We start from the raw sequence: 12,239 nt of genomic DNA on the forward strand, positions 1-12,239 counted from the left end.
ATGTCACCAGCCCAATTTTCAAACTACCTTTCTGTTGTGACAAAGATGCTTCTTTATGCCTTTTAAGCTACTGTAATGGTACGAAAATGCAGTAATTAACTCAGTTTGAGGGAGAATGTGCTAACCAAGTTTGCCGAGAGGACTTTGAAAACGACAAAACAGTACGAATCGGCAGGTGATTTCTGAAATACGTCACCGCCTATTGTTGTGTAGGAGTGTAGAGTTCCAAATTTGATTTGTAACCACGAATTTATTCCTTAGTCGTCTCGTCTCGTCTCGTCTCGTCTCGTCCCGCAGACGTTTGTCGTGCTTGCGCTGTCATATGGACCACGACCCGAGCGGCAGCGAGCGGCAGTCGAGCAAAGTCGGGACAAGTCGGGACGGGGACAGGGACAGGGATAGGAATGGTGCGAATGCACTGAAAACTACGCAGACACCTGGTGTGAGGCGAGGCGAGGCGAGGCGAGGCGAGGAAGCCCACATCGCTACCAGTGGGCCCTCCAGCACGACACTGCCACACACCGCACAGGCCCTCCGCTGAACACCAGGGACAAGATGCGTCCTCCGCTAGTGTCGAAGGCTGCACGCGCCCAGCGAATGACAGGGGGTGCAACGAGCAGCAGTGCGTCTCACACACGCGGCGGTGCGCCCGCCAATTCGGCCGTCACTCTGCTGGGACGCCGGGCGCGTCTCCCCCCGCCGTCCACGAGGAACTGGCTGTTGCGGAAGGAAGCGCTTTCGTCAAATGCGGCCGAAAACTAACATTTTGTGTGTTGGGAGAAAAGCCGAACGCGAATTCTGCCGTGCTCCTACATTAGATGAGCGCCAACGGCCATACCATGATGAATACAGCGGTTCTCGTCCGATCACCGAAGTTAAGCATCATCGGGCCCGGCTAGTACTTGGATGGGTGACCGCCTGGGAAACCCGGGTGCTGCTGGCTCCCTTCCTGTTTTATTTTGTTATGTCACCAGCCCAATTTTCAAACTACCTTTCTGTTGTGACAAAGATGCTTCTTTATGCCTTTTAAGCTACTGTAATGGTACGAAAATGCAGTAATTAACTCAGTTTGAGGGAGAATGTGCTAACCAAGTTTGCCGAGAGGACTTTGAAAACGACAAAACAGTACGAATCGGCAGGTGATTTCTGAAATACGTCACCGCCTATTGTTGTGTAGGAGTGTAGAGTTCCAAATTTGATTTGTAACCACGAATTTATTCCTTAGTCGTCTCGTCTCGTCTCGTCTCGTCTCGTCCCGCAGACGTTTGTCGTGCTTGCGCTGTCATATGGACCACGACCCGAGCGGCAGCGAGCGGCAGTCGAGCAAAGTCGGGACAAGTCGGGACGGGGACAGGGACAGGGATAGGAATGGTGCGAATGCACTGCAAACTACGCAGACACCTGGTGTGAGGCGAGGCGAGGCGAGGCGAGGCGAGGAAGCCCACATCGCTACCAGTGGGCCCTCCAGCACGACACTGCCACACACCGCACAGGCCCTCCGCTGAACACCAGGGACAAGATGCGTCCTCCGCTAGTGTCGAAGGCTGCACGCGCCCAGCGAATGACAGGGGGTGCAACGAGCAGCAGTGCGTCTCACACACGCGGCGGTGCGCCCGCCAATTCGGCCGTCACTCTGCTGGGACGCCGGGCGCGTCTCCCCCCGCCGTCCACGAGGAACTGGCTGTTGCGGAAGGAAGCGCTTTCGTCAAATGCGGCCGAAAACTAACATTTTGTGTGTTGGGAGAAAAGCCGAACGCGAATTCTGCCGTGCTCCTACATTAGATGAGCGCCAACGGCCATACCATGATGAATACAGCGGTTCTCGTCCGATCACCGAAGTTAAGCATCATCGGGCCCGGCTAGTACTTGGATGGGTGACCGCCTGGGAAACCCGGGTGCTGCTGGCTCCCTTCCTGTTTTATTTTGTTATGTCACCAGCCCAATTTTCAAACTACCTTTCTGTTGTGACAAAGATGCTTCTTTATGCCTTTTAAACTACTGTAATGGTACGAAAATGCAGTAATTAACTCAGTTTGAGGGAGAATGTGCTAACCAAGTTTGCCGAGAGGACTTTGAAAACGACAAAACAGTACGAATCGGCAGGTGATTTCTGAAATACGTCACCGCCTATTGTTGTGTAGGAGTGTAGAGTTCCAAATTTGATTTGTAACCACGAATTTATTCCTTAGTCGTCTCGTCTCGTCTCGTCTCGTCTCGTCCCGCAGACGTTTGTCGTGCTTGCGCTGTCATATGGACCACGACCCGAGCGGCAGCGAGCGGCAGTCGAGCAAAGTCGGGACAAGTCGGGACGGGGACAGGGACAGGGATAGGAATGGTGCGAATGCACTGCAAACTACGCAGACACCTGGTGTGAGGCGAGGCGAGGCGAGGCGAGGCGAGGAAGCCCACATCGCTACCAGTGGGCCCTCCAGCACGACACTGCCACACACCGCACAGGCCCTCCGCTGAACACCAGGGACAAGATGCGTCCTCCGCTAGTGTCGAAGGCTGCACGCGCCCAGCGAATGACAGGGGGTGCAACGAGCAGCAGTGCGTCTCACACACGCGGCGGTGCGCCCGCCAATTCGGCCGTCACTCTGCTGGGACGCCGGGCGCGCCTCCCCCCGCCGTCCACGAGGAACTGGCTGTTGCGGAAGGAAGCGCTTTCGTCAAATGCGGCCGAAAACTAACATTTTGTGTGTTGGGAGAAAAGCCGAACGCGAATTCTGCCGTGCTCCTACATTAGATGAGCGCCAACGGCCATACCATGATGAATACAGCGGTTCTCGTCCGATCACCGAAGTTAAGCATCATCGGGCCCGGCTAGTACTTGGATGGGTGACCGCCTGGGAAACCCGGGTGCTGCTGGCTCCCTTCCTGTTTTATTTTGTTATGTCACCAGCCCAATTTTCAAACTACCTTTCTGTTGTGACAAAGATGCTTCTTTATGCCTTTTAAACTACTGTAATGGTACGAAAATGCAGTAATTAACTCAGTTTGAGGGAGAATGTGCTAACCAAGTTTGCCGAGAGGACTTTGAAAACGACAAAACAGTACGAATCGGCAGGTGATTTCTGAAATACGTCACCGCCTATTGTTGTGTAGGAGTGTAGAGTTCCAAATTTGATTTGTAACCACGAATTTATTCCTTAGTCGTCTCGTCTCGTCTCGTCTCGTCTCGTCCCGCAGACGTTTGTCGTGCTTGCGCTGTCATATGGACCACGACCCGAGCGGCAGCGAGCGGCAGTCGAGCAAAGTCGGGACAAGTCGGGACGGGGACAGGGACAGGGATAGGAATGGTGCGAATGCACTGCAAACTACGCAGACACCTGGTGTGAGGCGAGGCGAGGCGAGGCGAGGCGAGGAAGCCCACATCGCTACCAGTGGGCCCTCCAGCACGACACTGCCACACACCGCACAGGCCCTCCGCTGAACACCAGGGACAAGATGCGTCCTCCGCTAGTGTCGAAGGCTGCACGCGCCCAGCGAATGACAGGGGGTGCAACGAGCAGCAGTGCGTCTCACACACGCGGCGGTGCGCCCGCCAATTCGGCCGTCACTCTGCTGGGACGCCGGGCGCGCCTCCCCCCGCCGTCCACGAGGAACTGGCTGTTGCGGAAGGAAGCGCTTTCGTCAAATGCGGCCGAAAACTAACATTTTGTGTGTTGGGAGAAAAGCCGAACGCGAATTCTGCCGTGCTCCTACATTAGATGAGCGCCAACGGCCATACCATGATGAATACAGCGGTTCTCGTCCGATCACCGAAGTTAAGCATCATCGGGCCCGGCTAGTACTTGGATGGGTGACCGCCTGGGAAACCCGGGTGCTGCTGGCTCCCTTCCTGTTTTATTTTGTTATGTCACCAGCCCAATTTTCAAACTACCTTTCTGTTGTGACAAAGATGCTTCTTTATGCCTTTTAAACTACTGTAATGGTACGAAAATGCAGTAATTAACTCAGTTTGAGGGAGAATGTGCTAACCAAGTTTGCCGAGAGGACTTTGAAAACGACAAAACAGTACGAATCGGCAGGTGATTTCTGAAATACGTCACCGCCTATTGTTGTGTAGGAGTGTAGAGTTCCAAATTTGATTTGTAACCACGAATTTATTCCTTAGTCGTCTCGTCTCGTCTCGTCTCGTCTCGTCCCGCAGACGTTTGTCGTGCTTGCGCTGTCATATGGACCACGACCCGAGCGGCAGCGAGCGGCAGTCGAGCAAAGTCGGGACAAGTCGGGACGGGGACAGGGACAGGGATAGGAATGGTGCGAATGCACTGCAAACTACGCAGACACCTGGTGTGAGGCGAGGCGAGGCGAGGCGAGGCGAGGAAGCCCACATCGCTACCAGTGGGCCCTCCAGCACGACACTGCCACACACCGCACAGGCCCTCCGCTGAACACCAGGGACAAGATGCGTCCTCCGCTAGTGTCGAAGGCTGCACGCGCCCAGCGAATGACAGGGGGTGCAACGAGCAGCAGTGCGTCTCACACACGCGGCGGTGCGCCCGCCAATTCGGCCGTCACTCTGCTGGGACGCCGGGCGCGCCTCCCCCCGCCGTCCACGAGGAACTGGCTGTTGCGGAAGGAAGCGCTTTCGTCAAATGCGGCCGAAAACTAACATTTTGTGTGTTGGGAGAAAAGCCGAACGCGAATTCTGCCGTGCTCCTACATTAGATGAGCGCCAACGGCCATACCATGATGAATACAGCGGTTCTCGTCCGATCACCGAAGTTAAGCATCATCGGGCCCGGCTAGTACTTGGATGGGTGACCGCCTGGGAAACCCGGGTGCTGCTGGCTCCCTTCCTGTTTTATTTTGTTATGTCACCAGCCCAATTTTCAAACTACCTTTCTGTTGTGACAAAGATGCTTCTTTATGCCTTTTAAACTACTGTAATGGTACGAAAATGCAGTAATTAACTCAGTTTGAGGGAGAATGTGCTAACCAAGTTTGCCGAGAGGACTTTGAAAACGACAAAACAGTACGAATCGGCAGGTGATTTCTGAAATACGTCACCGCCTATTGTTGTGTAGGAGTGTAGAGTTCCAAATTTGAATTGTAACCACGAATTTATTCCTTAGTCGTCTCGTCTCGTCTCGTCTCGTCTCGTCTCGTCCCGCAGACGTTTGTCGTGCTTGCGCTGTCATATGGACCACGACCCGAGCGGCAGCGAGCGGCAGTCGAGCAAAGTCGGGACAAGTCGGGACGGGGACAGGGACAGGGATAGGAATGGTGCGAATGCACTGCAAACTACGCAGACACCTGGTGTGAGGCGAGGCGAGGCGAGGCGAGGCGAGGAAGCCCACATCGCTACCAGTGGGCCCTCCAGCACGACACTGCCACACACCGCACAGGCCCTCCGCTGAACACCAGGGACAAGATGCGTCCTCCGCTAGTGTCGAAGGCTGCACGCGCCCAGCGAATGACAGGGGGTGCAACGAGCAGCAGTGCGTCTCACACACGCGGCGGTGCGCCCGCCAATTCGGCCGTCACTCTGCTGGGACGCCGGGCGCGCCTCCCCCCGCCGTCCACGAGGAACTGGCTGTTGCGGAAGGAAGCGCTTTCGTCAAATGCGGCCGAAAACTAACATTTTGTGTGTTGGGAGAAAAGCCGAACGCGAATTCTGCCGTGCTCCTACATTAGATGAGCGCCAACGGTCATACCATGATGAATACAGCGGTTCTCGTCCGATCACCGAAGTTAAGCATCATCGGGCCCGGCTAGTACTTGGATGGGTGACCGCCTGGGAAACCCGGGTGCTGCTGGCTCCCTTCCTGTTTTATTTTGTTATGTCACCAGCCCAATTTTCAAACTACCTTTCTGTTGTGACAAAGATGCTTCTTTATGCCTTTTAAACTACTGTAATGGTACGAAAATGCAGTAATTAACTCAGTTTGAGGGAGAATGTGCTAACCAAGTTTGCCGAGAGGACTTTGAAAACGACAAAACAGTACGAATCGGCAGGTGATTTCTGAAATACGTCACCGCCTATTGTTGTGTAGGAGTGTAGAGTTCCAAATTTGATTTGTAACCACGAATTTATTCCTTAGTCGTCTCGTCTCGTCTCGTCTCGTCTCGTCCCGCAGACGTTTGTCGTGCTTGCGCTGTCATATGGACCACGACCCGAGCGGCAGCGAGCGGCAGTCGAGCAAAGTCGGGACAAGTCGGGACGGGGACAGGGACAGGGATAGGAATGGTGCGAATGCACTGCAAACTACGCAGACACCTGGTGTGAGGCGAGGCGAGGCGAGGCGAGGCGAGGAAGCCCACATCGCTACCAGTGGGCCCTCCAGCACGACACTGCCACACACCGCACAGGCCCTCCGCTGAACACCAGGGACAAGATGCGTCCTCCGCTAGTGTCGAAGGCTGCACGCGCCCAGCGAATGACAGGGGGTGCAACGAGCAGCAGTGCGTCTCACACACGCGGCGGTGCGCCCGCCAATTCGGCCGTCACTCTGCTGGGACGCCGGGCGCGCCTCCCCCCGCCGTCCACGAGGAACTGGCTGTTGCGGAAGGAAGCGCTTTCGTCAAATGCGGCCGAAAACTAACATTTTGTGTGTTGGGAGAAAAGCCGAACGCGAATTCTGCCGTGCTCCTACATTAGATGAGCGCCAACGGCCATACCATGATGAATACAGCGGTTCTCGTCCGATCACCGAAGTTAAGCATCATCGGGCCCGGCTAGTACTTGGATGGGTGACCGCCTGGGAAACCCGGGTGCTGCTGGCTCCCTTCCTGTTTTATTTTGTTATGTCACCAGCCCAATTTTCAAACTACCTTTCTGTTGTGACAAAGATGCTTCTTTATGCCTTTTAAACTACTGTAATGGTACGAAAATGCAGTAATTAACTCAGTTTGAGGGAGAATGTGCTAACCAAGTTTGCCGAGAGGACTTTGAAAACGACAAAACAGTACGAATCGGCAGGTGATTTCTGAAATACGTCACCGCCTATTGTTGTGTAGGAGTGTAGAGTTCCAAATTTGATTTGTAACCACGAATTTATTCCTTAGTCGTCTCGTCTCGTCTCGTCTCGTCTCGTCCCGCAGACGTTTGTCGTGCTTGCGCTGTCATATGGACCACGACCCGAGCGGCAGCGAGCGGCAGTCGAGCAAAGTCGGGACAAGTCGGGACGGGGACAGGGACAGGGATAGGAATGGTGCGAATGCACTGCAAACTACGCAGACACCTGGTGTGAGGCGAGGCGAGGCGAGGCGAGGCGAGGAAGCCCACATCGCTACCAGTGGGCCCTCCAGCACGACACTGCCACACACCGCACAGGCCCTCCGCTGAACACCAGGGACAAGATGCGTCCTCCGCTAGTGTCGAAGGCTGCACGCGCCCAGCGAATGACAGGGGGTGCAACGAGCAGCAGTGCGTCTCACACACGCGGCGGTGCGCCCGCCAATTCGGCCGTCACTCTGCTGGGACGCCGGGCGCGCCTCCCCCCGCCGTCCACGAGGAACTGGCTGTTGCGGAAGGAAGCGCTTTCGTCAAATGCGGCCGAAAACTAACATTTTGTGTGTTGGGAGAAAAGCCGAACGCGAATTCTGCCGTGCTCCTACATTAGATGAGCGCCAACGGCCATACCATGATGAATACAGCGGTTCTCGTCCGATCACCGAAGTTAAGCATCATCGGGCCCGGCTAGTACTTGGATGGGTGACCGCCTGGGAAACCCGGGTGCTGCTGGCTCCCTTCCTGTTTTATTTTGTTATGTCACCAGCCCAATTTTCAAACTACCTTTCTGTTGTGACAAAGATGCTTCTTTATGCCTTTTAAACTACTGTAATGGTACGAAAATGCAGTAATTAACTCAGTTTGAGGGAGAATGTGCTAACCAAGTTTGCCGAGAGGACTTTGAAAACGACAAAACAGTACGAATCGGCAGGTGATTTCTGAAATACGTCACCGCCTATTGTTGTGTAGGAGTGTAGAGTTCCAAATTTGATTTGTAACCACGAATTTATTCCTTAGTCGTCTCGTCTCGTCTCGTCTCGTCTCGTCCCGCAGACGTTTGTCGTGCTTGCGCTGTCATATGGACCACGACCCGAGCGGCAGCGAGCGGCAGTCGAGCAAAGTCGGGACAAGTCGGGACGGGGACAGGGACAGGGATAGGAATGGTGCGAATGCACTGCAAACTACGCAGACACCTGGTGTGAGGCGAGGCGAGGCGAGGCGAGGCGAGGAAGCCCACATCGCTACCAGTGGGCCCTCCAGCACGACACTGCCACACACCGCACAGGCCCTCCGCTGAACACCAGGGACAAGATGCGTCCTCCGCTAGTGTCGAAGGCTGCACGCGCCCAGCGAATGACAGGGGGTGCAACGAGCAGCAGTGCGTCTCACACACGCGGCGGTGCGCCCGCCAATTCGGCCGTCACTCTGCTGGGACGCCGGGCGCGCCTCCCCCCGCCGTCCACGAGGAACTGGCTGTTGCGGAAGGAAGCGCTTTCGTCAAATGCGGCCGAAAACTAACATTTTGTGTGTTGGGAGAAAAGCCGAACGCGAATTCTGCCGTGCTCCTACATTAGATGAGCGCCAACGGCCATACCATGATGAATACAGCGGTTCTCGTCCGATCACCGAAGTTAAGCATCATCGGGCCCGGCTAGTACTTGGATGGGTGACCGCCTGGGAAACCCGGGTGCTGCTGGCTCCCTTCCTGTTTTATTTTGTTATGTCACCAGCCCAATTTTCAAACTACCTTTCTGTTGTGACAAAGATGCTTCTTTATGCCTTTTAAACTACTGTAATGGTACGAAAATGCAGTAATTAACTCAGTTTGAGGGAGAATGTGCTAACCAAGTTTGCCGAGAGGACTTTGAAAACGACAAAACAGTACGAATCGGCAGGTGATTTCTGAAATACGTCACCGCCTATTGTTGTGTAGGAGTGTAGAGTTCCAAATTTGATTTGTAACCACGAATTTATTCCTTAGTCGTCTCGTCTCGTCTCGTCTCGTCTCGTCCCGCAGACGTTTGTCGTGCTTGCGCTGTCATATGGACCACGACCCGAGCGGCAGCGAGCGGCAGTCGAGCAAAGTCGGGACAAGTCGGGACGGGGACAGGGACAGGGATAGGAATGGTGCGAATGCACTGCAAACTACGCAGACACCTGGTGTGAGGCGAGGCGAGGCGAGGCGAGGCGAGGAAGCCCACATCGCTACCAGTGGGCCCTCCAGCACGACACTGCCACACACCGCACAGGCCCTCCGCTGAACACCAGGGACAAGATGCGTCCTCCGCTAGTGTCGAAGGCTGCACGCGCCCAGCGAATGACAGGGGGTGCAACGAGCAGCAGTGCGTCTCACACACGCGGCGGTGCGCCCGCCAATTCGGCCGTCACTCTGCTGGGACGCCGGGCGCGCCTCCCCCCGCCGTCCACGAGGAACTGGCTGTTGCGGAAGGAAGCGCTTTCGTCAAATGCGGCCGAAAACTAACATTTTGTGTGTTGGGAGAAAAGCCGAACGCGAATTCTGCCGTGCTCCTACATTAGATGAGCGCCAACGGCCATACCATGATGAATACAGCGGTTCTCGTCCGGTCACCGAAGTTAAGCATCATCGGGCCCGGCTAGTACTTGGATGGGTGACCGCCTGGGAAACCCGGGTGCTGCTGGCTCCCTTCCTGTTTTATTTTGTTATGTCACCAGCCCAATTTTCAAACTACCTTTCTGTTGTGACAAAGATGCTTCTTTATGCCTTTTAAACTACTGTAATGGTACGAAAATGCAGTAATTAACTCAGTTTGAGGGAGAATGTGCTAACCAAGTTTGCCGAGAGGACTTTGAAAACGACAAAACAGTACGAATCGGCAGGTGATTTCTGAAATACGTCACCGCCTATTGTTGTGTAGGAGTGTAGAGTTCCAAATTTGATTTGTAACCACGAATTTATTCCTTAGTCGTCTCGTCTCGTCTCGTCTCGTCTCGTCCCGCAGACGTTTGTCGTGCTTGCGCTGTCATATGGACCACGACCCGAGCGGCAGCGAGCGGCAGTCGAGCAAAGTCGGGACAAGTCGGGACGGGGACAGGGACAGGGATAGGAATGGTGCGAATGCACTGCAAACTACGCAGACACCTGGTGTGAGGCGAGGCGAGGCGAGGCGAGGCGAGGAAGCCCACATCGCTACCAGTGGGCCCTCCAGCACGACACTGCCACACACCGCACAGGCCCTCCGCTGAACACCAGGGACAAGATGCGTCCTCCGCTAGTGTCGAAGGCTGCACGCGCCCAGCGAATGACAGGGGGTGCAACGAGCAGCAGTGCGTCTCACACACGCGGCGGTGCGCCCGCCAATTCGGCCGTCACTCTGCTGGGACGCCGGGCGCGCCTCCCCCCGCCGTCCACGAGGAACTGGCTGTTGCGGAAGGAAGCGCTTTCGTCAAATGCGGCCGAAAACTAACATTTTGTGTGTTGGGAGAAAAGCCGAACGCGAATTCTGCCGTGCTCCTACATTAGATGAGCGCCAACGGCCATACCATGATGAATACAGCGGTTCTCGTCCGATCACCGAAGTTAAGCATCATCGGGCCCGGCTAGTACTTGGATGGGTGACCGCCTGGGAAACCCGGGTGCTGCTGGCTCCCTTCCTGTTTTATTTTGTTATGTCACCAGCCCAATTTTCAAACTACCTTTCTGTTGTGACAAAGATGCTTCTTTATGCCTTTTAAACTACTGTAATGGTACGAAAATGCAGTAATTAACTCAGTTTGAGGGAGAATGTGCTAACCAAGTTTGCCGAGAGGACTTTGAAAACGACAAAACAGTACGAATCGGCAGGTGATTTTTGAAATACGTCACCGCCTATTGTTGTGTAGGAGTGTAGAGTTCCAAATTTGATTTGTAACCACGAATTTATTCCTTAGTCGTCTCGTCTCGTCTCGTCTCGTCTCGTCCCGCAGACGTTTGTCGTGCTTGCGCTGTCATATGGACCACGACCCGAGCGGCAGCGAGCGGCAGTCGAGCAAAGTCGGGACAAGTCGGGACGGGGACAGGGACAGGGATAGGAATGGTGCGAATGCACTGCAAACTACGCAGACACCTGGTGTGAGGCGAGGCGAGGCGAGGCGAGGCGAGGAAGCCCACATCGCTACCCGTGGGCCCTCCAGCACGACACTGCCACACACCGCACAGGCCCTCCGCTGAACACCAGGGACAAGATGCGTCCTCCGCTAGTGTCGAAGGCTGCACGCGCCCAGCGAATGACAGGGGGTGCAACGAGCAGCAGTGCGTCTCACACACGCGGCGGTGCGCCCGCCAATTCGGCCGTCACTCTGCTGGGACGCCGGGCGCGCCTCCCCCCGCCGTCCACGAGGAACTGGCTGTTGCGGAAGGAAGCGCTTTCGTCAAATGCGGCCGAAAACTAACATTTTGTGTGTTGGGAGAAAAGCCGAACGCGAATTCTGCCGTGCTCCTACATTAGATGAGCGCCAACGGCCATACCATGATGAATACAGCGGTTCTCGTCCGATCACCGAAGTTAAGCATCATCGGGCCCGGCTAGTACTTGGATGGGTGACCGCCTGGGAAACCCGGGTGCTGCTGGCTCCCTTCCTGTTTTATTTTGTTATGTCACCAGCCCAATTTTCAAACTACCTTTCTGTTGTGACAAAGATGCTTCTTTATGCCTTTTAAACTACTGTAATGGTACGAAAATGCAGTAATTAACTCAGTTTGAGGGAGAATGTGCTAACCAAGTTTGCCGAGAGGACTTTGAAAACGACAAAACAGTACGAATCGGCAGGTGATTTCTGAAATACGTCACCGCCTATTGTTGTGTAGGAGTGTAGAGTTCCAAATTTGAATTGTAACCACGAATTTATTCCTTAGTCGTCTCGTCTCGTCTCGTCTCGTCTCGTCCCGCAGACGTTTGTCGTGCTTGCGCTGTCATATGGACCACGACCCGAGCGGCAGCGAGCGGCAGTCGAGCAAAGTCGGGACAAGTCGGGACGGGGACAGGGACAGGGATAGGAATGGTGCGAATGCACTGCAAACTACGCAGACACCTGGTGTGAGGCGAGGCGAGGCGAGGCGAGGCGAGGAAGCCCACATCGCTACCAGTGGGCCCTCCAGCACGACACTGCCACACACCGCACAGGCCCTCCGCTGAACACCAGGGACAAGATGCGTCCTCCGCTAGTGTCGAAGGCTGCACGCGCCCAGCGAATGACAGGGGGTGCAACGAGCAGCAGTGCGTCTCACACACGCGGCGGTGCGCCCGCCAATTCGGCCGTC

The 12,239-nt window shown here is 55.1% G+C and overlaps 12 non-coding genes across 12 annotated transcripts; all 12 read left to right on the forward strand.

Annotated features, from left to right (window-relative positions):
• The first annotated feature begins 824 nt into the window (after positions 1 to 824).
• LOC126158722 (5S ribosomal RNA) lies at positions 825 to 943 on the forward strand. Its single transcript, XR_007533708.1, has one exon. It is a non-coding gene; the product is annotated as a 5S ribosomal RNA (ribosomal RNA).
• An 845-nt stretch (positions 944 to 1,788) lies between these two features.
• Positions 1,789 to 1,907, forward strand: LOC126158724 (5S ribosomal RNA). The gene has a single exon (XR_007533710.1). It is a non-coding gene; the product is annotated as a 5S ribosomal RNA (ribosomal RNA).
• An 845-nt stretch (positions 1,908 to 2,752) lies between these two features.
• On the forward strand, positions 2,753 to 2,871 carry LOC126158725 (5S ribosomal RNA). The gene has a single exon (XR_007533711.1). It is a non-coding gene; the product is annotated as a 5S ribosomal RNA (ribosomal RNA).
• An 845-nt stretch (positions 2,872 to 3,716) lies between these two features.
• On the forward strand, positions 3,717 to 3,835 carry LOC126158726 (5S ribosomal RNA). The gene has a single exon (XR_007533712.1). It is a non-coding gene; the product is annotated as a 5S ribosomal RNA (ribosomal RNA).
• Positions 3,836 to 4,680: 845 nt separating this feature from the next.
• On the forward strand, positions 4,681 to 4,799 carry LOC126158727 (5S ribosomal RNA). Its single transcript, XR_007533713.1, has one exon. It is a non-coding gene; the product is annotated as a 5S ribosomal RNA (ribosomal RNA).
• Positions 4,800 to 5,649: 850 nt separating this feature from the next.
• LOC126158887 (5S ribosomal RNA) lies at positions 5,650 to 5,768 on the forward strand. The gene has a single exon (XR_007533863.1). It is a non-coding gene; the product is annotated as a 5S ribosomal RNA (ribosomal RNA).
• Positions 5,769 to 6,613: 845 nt separating this feature from the next.
• LOC126158728 (5S ribosomal RNA) lies at positions 6,614 to 6,732 on the forward strand. The gene has a single exon (XR_007533714.1). It is a non-coding gene; the product is annotated as a 5S ribosomal RNA (ribosomal RNA).
• An 845-nt stretch (positions 6,733 to 7,577) lies between these two features.
• Positions 7,578 to 7,696, forward strand: LOC126158729 (5S ribosomal RNA). The gene has a single exon (XR_007533715.1). It is a non-coding gene; the product is annotated as a 5S ribosomal RNA (ribosomal RNA).
• Positions 7,697 to 8,541: 845 nt separating this feature from the next.
• Positions 8,542 to 8,660, forward strand: LOC126158730 (5S ribosomal RNA). Its single transcript, XR_007533716.1, has one exon. It is a non-coding gene; the product is annotated as a 5S ribosomal RNA (ribosomal RNA).
• Positions 8,661 to 9,505: 845 nt separating this feature from the next.
• On the forward strand, positions 9,506 to 9,624 carry LOC126158925 (5S ribosomal RNA). Its single transcript, XR_007533899.1, has one exon. It is a non-coding gene; the product is annotated as a 5S ribosomal RNA (ribosomal RNA).
• An 845-nt stretch (positions 9,625 to 10,469) lies between these two features.
• Positions 10,470 to 10,588, forward strand: LOC126158732 (5S ribosomal RNA). The gene has a single exon (XR_007533717.1). It is a non-coding gene; the product is annotated as a 5S ribosomal RNA (ribosomal RNA).
• Positions 10,589 to 11,433: 845 nt separating this feature from the next.
• On the forward strand, positions 11,434 to 11,552 carry LOC126158733 (5S ribosomal RNA). Its single transcript, XR_007533718.1, has one exon. It is a non-coding gene; the product is annotated as a 5S ribosomal RNA (ribosomal RNA).
• The last annotated feature ends 687 nt before the right edge of the window (positions 11,553 to 12,239 follow it).

Source organism: Schistocerca cancellata, unplaced genomic scaffold (assembly GCF_023864275.1).
Source record: "Schistocerca cancellata isolate TAMUIC-IGC-003103 unplaced genomic scaffold, iqSchCanc2.1 HiC_scaffold_1114, whole genome shotgun sequence".
NCBI classification, from domain to species: Eukaryota; Metazoa; Arthropoda; class Insecta; order Orthoptera; family Acrididae; genus Schistocerca; species Schistocerca cancellata.